Genomic DNA, 9,815 nt, shown 5'->3' with positions numbered 1-9,815 from the left:
AAATTTCCTCCATATATCCTCCAAATTTTCTTGTTTGACCAATTCAAAGAAAGACTTTGACAATTTTCCTTCCTTATTATTTTTTTTTACCCCCAGACCTATCCAGTGTGTTCTTAATTGTTCCATTAAAGTTCCCCATTATCAAAACTTGGTCATAAGTCAGTTCATCAAATTGTTGTATAATGTCTTTTAAAAAAAACATCCTTTGCATCATTTGGTGCATACAGTCCCAATAACAACAGTTTTTTTGCATTTAATATTATTTCTACTGCTACAAATCTTCCATCTTTATCTTTAAACACTAATTTCGGCTTCAATTCTTGTTTAATATAAAAAATCACTCCCCTTTTCTTCTGTTCAGCCAATGAATAATTTTTTCCTTCAAAAGGCTTCTAAAATAATTATCAGCGATAATATCCAATAGTATTTACTTTATAATTGTCACCTCTGTCAGCTTCACCAATTTTTAATGTCCTGAACACTTTAAAAACTTTGTTTAAATTTTGACCTCCTAGCAATGGCTGCCGATGTTTTTCTATGATATTCTAGTCCTAGAGTAGGCTAGCTGCTTCAATGATTTCCCTTTTCCATCCGACACTTCCTGCTTTTCTTGCCATCAAATCCTGTTTTCACTGGTAAAAAGATCTCGCAATGTTTGACGTATTTCCTGTGTTGACTGCGAGAGCTGCAAATCTGTGACGATGCGGCTTTTTCACCAAAACTGCAAGTAGACAAAACAATAAATTCCTTTCCACTTTTTAGCACTGTCCTTTAAATTTACAAAGTTCAAATTTCGCCCCTTCTCCCCTTCTTCTTCCAAGCTTTCTGAATCTCTATTTCCCACCTTCTGATTTTATTTTGTTGAACTTCAAATAGTCCCGGAATGAAGATAGTCATCAGTACCTTTTTCTGCAGTTATCCAGATCCAACACCAGTCTTATATAGCTTTAGATGTTTCGCAGTCTCAAAGAAGGTTAGGATTCTGTCGAGCTTATGTCAAATAAATGACTCTGGAAACTTCTGCAGATGATGAATATGCAACTTGTCTCCAGAGACCCCTCAAAGGAGCCCCCCCCCGGGACTCCCTTTTAGCCAAGGTAAATCTCCTCAGAGTTTCCTGTGCATATCTTGGACTGATCTCTGGCTGAGAAAAGTAGGCAGTAGGCATTAAATTGCCCTCCACTACCCCGAACAGAAGCCCCAGCCTGCTCCCCTTCTGAGAAGCAATTCAGCTCGGCATTTTCCAACCCCGGAAGTCAAGAAGGAAGCAAATGATAATCAGTTGATAGGAGCCTGCTGGGGGCCAGATTTGGCCCCCGGGCCACATGTTTGACACCCCTTCTCTAAAGGAAGGCTGTAGATAGATCCAGACTCGACCAACCGAGAAGACCTTGCCTGCTGCCTCCCCTCTGAGAGCCTCTGCAGTGACCCTTGGAATGGAGTAACCCATAATCCCCTCTCAAGTCACCTGTCACTTCTTCTGGATATAAATCCACTATCCACATGTAAGACTCTGGTCTTCTTCAGTGACCATTCAAAGCCTGAAACTACCAGGATATATTCTTGCATAGGAATAATTGCAGCAAATGCTAGAATTGCAGAGTCATCTCATTTTTTGGTTTGTTTGCAATGTCTAGCGCATGACTAGAAGCGCCAACAATTCCAGTACTATCTTCTGATCAGGGAGTCAACCTATGTTCTGTCCAAAGACATTTTATTATTATATCATTTCCCCCCCTAAAAAAATGCAAAGGGAGACATGTCTGTGTGAATTCAACACATGAGAATGCTGCCTTCAGGGTCTGCCCTCATAATCATTTATCTACAGGCTAGACAGAGAGAGCAGGCAAAGCAATGCACATTTTTCTTTCTGGCAACCTCAACAATACGCCTCATTCCCAGTCTCCAGGGGGACCTTGTGTGGGAATGAGAGCATAATTTTGGCATCAGTGGCATGTCCCTATGTGCAATTCCTTCTTCTCCTAAGTAGTTTTTTTTTTTGTATATTGCTCAGAGAGGGGATTTTTTTGAAGTGACAGCAGATAATAACAATCATAGCAAGAATGTAACCAAAAGACTTGTGGTACCATGTAGACTATTAAATCTATTGTGCATTGATGTTCATGGACAAGAGCCCGCTTTGTCAGGTGCCTGCTAACCTTTATGGCACCCCAAAATTATTTGGTGTTTCTCAGGGCTTTTTTTGTAGTAGGAACTCCTTTGCATATCAAGCCACATACCCCTGTTGTAGCCAGTTCTCCTGGAGCTGATAGTAGACCCTGAACTAAGAGCCCTGTAAGCTCTTGGAGGATTGGCTACATCAGGGGTGTATGGCCTAATGTGCAAAGGAGTTCCTGCTATAAAAAAGCCCTGGTATTTCTGCTGCCACAAACTAACACCATAAGGGTCGGGCCACCTGGAAACAGCAGGATCTCTAGCCATCCCAAGCAGGCCTCACTTGCACTGGGCTCTCCTATCTTGCACTGGATTGCTTTTAGCTTGGGGGGATATGCTAATGAGTTATGCTAATGAGCTCTGTCACCTATTTTTCTACAAAAAAACAGATTTGATGGGGGGGGGGGAGGAAGGCATGAAGTTCCAGGGTGGCAGACAGTCTTATAAATCTTCTCTTCTCACAGCTGAAATTGTTCTGTAGAACCCTTCATTTTTTGGAGACATTCACTTCTCTAGGGAAAGAAGCACATGCAGCAGCAAGCTGTTGACATATTGATGTGTAAGGAATTCCATGCACACACTGGGGAAACAGAAGGTAGTGTAGTGTATGTGAGCTGGAACAAGGGTTGCCAGTAGGGTTGCCAAGTCCAATTCAAGAAATATCTGGGGACCTTGGGGGTGAAGCCAGGAGACTTTGGGGGTGGAGCCAGGAGACATTAGGGGTGGAGCCAAGATCAAGGCTGTGACAAGCATAATTGAACTCCAAAGGGAGTTCTGGCCATCAAATTTAAAGGGATGGCACACCTTTTTAATTCCTTCCTTCCATAGGAAATAATGGATAGGGGCACCTTCTTTTGGGGCTCATAGAATTGGATCCCCTGGTCCAATCTTTTTGAAACTTGGGAGTTATTTTGGGGAGAGGCACTAGATGCTATACGAAAAATTTGGTGCCTCTACCTCAAATAACAGCCCCCCCAGAGCCCCAGATACCCGCGGATCAATTCTCCATGATTTTCTATGGGAATAAATCTCCATAGGGAATAACAGAGTTCCCAGCAGACATTTCCCTCCCCTCCCCCCCGCTTTCTGACGACCCTGAAGTGGGGGGAGGACCTCCAAACCGGGGGATCCCCTGCCCCCACCTGGGGATTAGCAACCCTAGTTGCCAGCCTCCAGGTGGGGCCTGGAGATCTCCCGTTTTTAAAACTGATCTCCAGCTGGCAGAGATCAGCTCCCCTGGAGAAAATGGCTGCTTTGAAGGGTGGACTCTATGGTATTGTACCCTGCTGAGGCCCCACCCCTCCCCAAATCCTGCTGTCTCCCGGATCCACCCCCAACACAGACCTGGCAACCCTAACTGGAACAATAGGGGCACTTGCCTCTGAAATAATCTACACAGGGACAAAAATTAGTATGTAAAATAACACAATGCATTGACTGCTGTTAAAATAACATGAAATAAGAAAACTTTTTTGTTTATGGAAGAATTAGACATTTTTCAGGTGGTAGATGGAATACCAGATCTCAGCTTGCTGGGAGGTTTAGAGAGGGCAGCAGGCCAGGCTCGGTCACACCCTGACAGCTTCTCATTGGCTTTGTGCCTGCAGCCTAACACAATAAAGAAAAGCAAAGCTGAACCACTGAATATGGTTTGCCAGGAAGGAGAAAATCAGAAACATGCAAGTCTGGCAGGCTGCTGGGTAGCAGCAGCCAATGTTTTGGAGGGCTTTTGGGGGGGGGGGGGGTTGGATTGCATTACAGCTCCTGAGCTAATTAACTGCAGAATCCCCTGAATGGCCTACCCCAGAAACCAGAACCCGGAATTTTAGCAGCAGTGTCTTTAAACGTCAAGAGCACTAGCTGTTACGAGGAGCGGGTTATGTAGGTCTTGTTTTGGTCCCCAGCCAAAAGAAAGGCCAGATTTTTTTAGGGGGTACCTTTAAAAAGATATTGTATAGTAGAGTTCAAAAGACAGCTTGGTACTGAGATCTGCTCCCAGCCCTTTTAGAAACTGCCTCAGACCTGCCACCTGCCTGGGCTTTGCCTTTGCCCCGTCTTGGCTCCACCTCTGAGCAGAGGGCTCTGCCTCAAGATCCCAGGTCAAGCTTAGAACCAGGGCTTTTCTTGTGGGAAAAATCCAGCAGGGACTCATTTGCATATTAGGCCACACCCCTGACACCACCATTGTTTCACACAGGGTTTTTTTGCAGGAAGAGCCCAGCAGGAACTTATTTGCATATTAGGCCACACCCCCTGATACCACCATTGTTTCACACAGGGTTTTTTTTTGTAGGAAGAGCCCAGCAAAAAATCATGTGCATATTAGGCCACACCCCTGATGCAAAGCCAGCTGGAATTGTGTTCCTGTGCATTCCTGTTTTTTAAAAGCCCTTCTTAGAACTCTCGCTGTCCAAAGATAAGCCAAACCCCCACAATTGTTCGTAATTCATCCCAGATGTTACCATTCTTCCAAGAACTCAGTACTCTGTGATGCTACCTACTTTTAATTTTCTTAAATTTCTTAGATGATTTGTTAAGGCACATGCACACACACATGTGCCCTGGCCTGGACAGCTCAGGCTACCCCAGTCTCATCAGATCTCAGAAGCTAAGCAAGGTTGTTCCTGGCTAGTCTTTGGATGGGAGAACTCTAAGGAAGACCAGGGTCATGAAGTGGAGGCAAGCAGTGGCAAACCACCTCTGAACATCTCTTGCCTTGAATACCGTACAGGGTAAAGTACGTCAGCTGCCATAAGTCAGCTGTGACTTGGGCAGGGGTGGACAAACTTGCTTAATGTAAGAGCCACATAGAATAAACATCAGATGTCTGAGAGCCACAAGACATCAACGTGAGATGTTTGAGAGCCAAAAGACGGGAGGGAGGAAGGAAAACAAAGAGATTGAGGAGGGAGAGAAAGGTGGAAAGAAAGCAACTTTAACTTTAAATGCCTGGCTGGCTTGGCATGAAGAAGTGATTTAAAGAGATAAATGCCTTCTTTAAGCTTGCCAACAGGGTGGTGGCAACCTTGAGAGCCACACAATATGTGTGAAAGAGCCACATGTGGCTCCCGATCCACAGTTTGGCCACACCTGGACTTGAGCGTATTTACAACCACATGCATATATGTGGTGGTTGGTCCTGGGATAGAAAGAAGGTTTTGAATCTGGAGTCTGATTGGAGTGTATGAATGACAAGATATTACAAGCCTGGAATCCAAAGAGTAGATCAGAAATCAAAAGAGGGAGAGAGAGAGAGAGAGAGAGAGAGAGAGAGAGAGAAGGAACATTTGAGAAACATAAGGCCATGGAATATCCAATCTAGTGTGAAAATGTCTGTCTTTCCTACTTTTAAGTCCTTGCCAAATGAATGTTGTGCATGCAAATAATGCACAGGGTTACAGCAACTGTCATCGGGGAGGAATACACAGCAGAAGCAAATAAACTGCCCAAAGGAAGTCCTGCATTTCCTGCGAATATTCCCTTCAGTAAAAGAGCAGAGGGTGGGACAGGGATCAGTCTTCTGCAACTGGCAACCCTCTGGCTTGGGTGGCTACCCAGGGATGTATGTGTAAAACATTGGCTGCTATTTTTAAGTCATTGAAAATTCTTTCTTCCCCACATCCTGGAAGCTTGCAAGGGTGTTCACTCTTTCAACAAGATACAGCAATAGCGCCATCTAGAGACTCTTCGCCATGGTGCGAGCCTCCTCTTTGAATGGTTTGAGCAAATCGGCCTCTTGCTGTTTGCCTGGTTGCTCGAATATTGCTTCCCATTCACCATCAGGAAGGCATCAGTAACTAGACACACCTTGGGGGCAAGGCAGACTGGCTCATTCATTCACCAGCCCTTCATGTTTATTTAAGACTGGATGGGTCACAATGTACTTTTATTGCCTTGCCTGTTTACAGCAACCCTGTGAAACAGGTCCGGCGAGAGGAAGCGGGATGTGTCCAGTGTCATCTGGTGGGGATGTTGGCTGAGGGACTGGGGAACTGGAAATAGGGGTCCCCAGCGCTTTTTTTTACCAGGAACACACAGGAAAAGTTCCGGCTGGCTTGGTTCCAGGGGGTGTGGCCTGATATGCAAATGAGTTTCTGCTGGGCTTTTTCTACAAAAAAGCCCTGAGGGTCCCACATGCCAAGCCAGCCTTTGGCCCCCAGGTGTGCACTGACTCACTAGCTAGGGGAAGGCAATGGTTATAAATTGAGGTAAGTATATAAAGAGACGACAGTTATGAAAAGGAAACAGAGAGAACAAATTATCAAACAGAATTATCAGTTGTCTTCCATATGTTGCTTTTATAAAGAGTCAGTGTAATGCAAACATTCCTTGACGCCTCTGCTCAAACTCATGAGGGGCAACATGTACTTGGGAAATAAAGGTGTGACTCTCGGGATTTTAACAGTGGCCATGAGATAGCAATACAGGAGAGAGAGAAAGCACTCACTCTGTCCACTAATGCTCAAATGCACATATGCCCAGGGCTTTTTTTGAGCAGGAACAGTTCCAGCTGGCTTGGTGTTAGGGGGTGTGGCCTGATATGTGAAAGAGTTCCTGCTGGGCCTTTTCTACAAAAAAAAAAGCCCGGTGTGAAACAATGGTGATGTCAGGGGGTGTGGTCTAATATGCGAATGAGTTCCTGCTGGGCTTTTTCTGTGTTGACTACAACAACAACAACAAAAAGCCCAATTTCTGCTATTTTAGGAAGTATCAGAAAAATGCCTAGGACTGGACAATCCAGAGTTGTCATAATTTTGGGTTAGATCAAATCAGCTTTTCTGCAGATGAAAAGAAAGGCAAGACATGATGACAGTACTGTTTATTAATACAACCTGGAACAGTCACTTCTGAGGTTGCTATGATCACATACACAACGTGCAGACAGTTGACGCAAGATGAATCACCTTAAAAAACACCCCAGAACCCAATTCAAGTGCCCTGAGCTTTGTGTGGTGCACTACTGTCACACACTCCCCCCCCCCCCCCGCCCGGCAAGGTTTCTGACAGGGCTTTTTTTTAGCAGGAATGCACAGGAATGCAATTTTGGCTGGCTTGGTGTCAGGCGGTGGGACTTACTATGTAAATGAGTTCCTGCTGGGCCAGTTTGGTGTAGTGGTTAAGTGCATGGACTCTTATCTGGGAGAACCGGCTTTGATTCCCCACTCCTCCACTTGCAGCTGCTGGAATGGCCTTGGGTCAGCCATAGCTATTGCAGGAGTTGTCCTTGAAAGGGCAGCTCTTGTGAGAGCCCTCTCAGCCCCACCCACTTCACAGGGTGTCTGTTGTGGGGGAAGAAGATAAAGGAGATGTAAGCTCCTCTGAGTCTCTGATAATAATAATTTTATTCTTATATCCCGCCCTCCCCCGCCAAAGCGGGCTCAGAGCGGCTGTAATTCTGTAATTCTTCTGTAATCTGTAATTCTTCTTCTATAAAAAAGCCTTGTGAGAAACAATGGTGATACGAGGGGGTGTGACCTAATATGCAACCAAGTTCCGTCTGGGCTTTTTCCACAAAAAAAAAAAAATCCCTTCTTCTGAGCCTTTAGCAACCACTTGCTTCCAGGTCAGGAACAATTTCCTCTACATTCCTGCTGCTGCTCACAGCGCAGACAAGGCTGTGGCTCAGTGGTAGAGGTTTGTACAGAGAAGATGCCAGGTTCAGTCTCTGGCAGCTCGAGCTCAAAAGGATCAGAAAGATCTCAGCCTGAAGCCTTGGAAAGCTGAACTCAATAGGCCAAAAGTCTGACTCAGCATAAGGCAGCTTTGTGTGTTCACGAGCAGGCTCCGTTTAAAACTAGAGACTAGCTGGGTCCTTCTGAGGAAGCAAATCATGACGACTGTCTCGTTCAGGTCTGTTCATGCCGTTGGAAGAATCACAGAAGCCTAGAGTTGGAAGGGACCTCCAGGGTCATCTAGTCCAACCCCCTGCACAATACAGGAAACTCACAAACACCTCCCCCTAAATTCACAGGATCTTCATTGCTGTCAGATGGCCATCTAGCCTCTCTTTAAAAACCACCAAGGAAGGAGAGCCCACCACCGCCCGAGGAAGCATGTTCCACTGAGGAATCGCTCTAACGGTCAGGAAGTACTTCCTAAAGTTGAGCTGGAAACTCTTTAGATTTAATTTCATCCCATTGGTTCTGGTCCTATCTTCTGGGGTCACAGAAAACAATTCCACACCATCCTCTACATGACAGCCCTTCAAGTACTTGAAGATGGTGATCATATCACCTCTCAGCCACCTCCTCTCCAGGATAAACATGCCCAGTTCCTTCAACCTTTCTTCATAGGACTTGGTCTCCAGACCCCTCACCATCTTTGTCGCCCTCCTCTGAAGAGAGGTGGCCTTTGATTGATATCCTGCACCTCAGCAACAAATTCACTGAGAGGCCAAGACTGATAATACCTCAGATATTAGACCTCCTGCCGCCTTCCATTGCCAGTCTGGATCAGGGCCATGGTCCTGCTGTCTGCCAAACAGAAGTCCTTTTTTGAAAATTTGTACAAGGCCATTAAAATGAATGGAAGGGAGACAAAAGGTTTCTCACCTTCCCCTTATTTCACTTGACGCAGCATAATCATCAATGAAAGGAAATGTTTGGGGCTTCCAATAGTGGCTGAAAACGAAACCTTTTAAATGTACCAGTGCAGCACACTTATGCACAAAGTGTAAAAGGGAATTGCTTTATCCAGTATGATTACACCGTCTCTGATTCCCTTTGGTGTGGCTATAAAGACCAGGAGTCAGATGTAATACTCCCACAAGTATTTTTGTGCCACAGTACACATTTTGGAACAATATCTTACATGGCTAACTGCGATACAGGTTCCTTCATGCAGTGTAAACATAGTATTAAATTGGGAGCACAGAAGAAGACCTTTGTGGCCGAAACACATCTGGTCTGATTTTACTGGTTTATCGTTTCCAAACAGTGTTATGAAGAGTATTCTGCATTGTATGTATGTAATGTGTACTGCACAGCGTGTGAGTTGTATGCCTTAAAAGACTTTCATTTTTAATGAACTGTTTAAATGCACTGTAATATTAAAGATATTTAAAAAAAATCTTTTTAAAATATACACTTGTAACCTCAACCTTTTAGGTATCCAATTCCATTTGAGGGGTGGGGATGTGCACCTTTTTTGGGTGGGTATTTTTTTGTATTTTTATACTTGCATGTATTTGTGTGTATGTGTACACACCTGGAAGTCATGGCAACCTCTGATGACTGACCTCTACTTGGGGCCTGGAGGATTTTTTTGGGAGGTGGCTGAATAAAGCCTGCCTCTACCCCCCAACTGCTGGTATTCCAAGGAGGTCTCACATCCAAGTACTTGCCAGGGTCAACCCTGCTTTAGCTTCTGAGATGTGAAGAGATTGGGCTTGCCTGGGCTATCCAGGTCAAGGCTGAAGGGTTTTGGCCCTTCTTTTGTATGGTTCTAGTGGGAACCATATTCCTTCACAGGCTAGGCTTCATAGGTTCTACTGGACATATGGACATATGAAGCTGCCTTATACTGAATCAGACCTTTGGTTCATCAAAGTCAGTATTGTCTTCTCAGACTGGCAGCGGCTCTCCAGGGTCTCAAGCTGAGTTTTTTTCACACCTATTTGCCTGGACCCTTTTTTGGAGATG

Source organism: Heteronotia binoei, chromosome 10 (genome assembly GCF_032191835.1).
Source record: "Heteronotia binoei isolate CCM8104 ecotype False Entrance Well chromosome 10, APGP_CSIRO_Hbin_v1, whole genome shotgun sequence".
Classification (NCBI taxonomy): Eukaryota; Metazoa; Chordata; class Lepidosauria; order Squamata; family Gekkonidae; genus Heteronotia; species Heteronotia binoei.
This window is presented reverse-complemented; position numbering follows the sequence as displayed.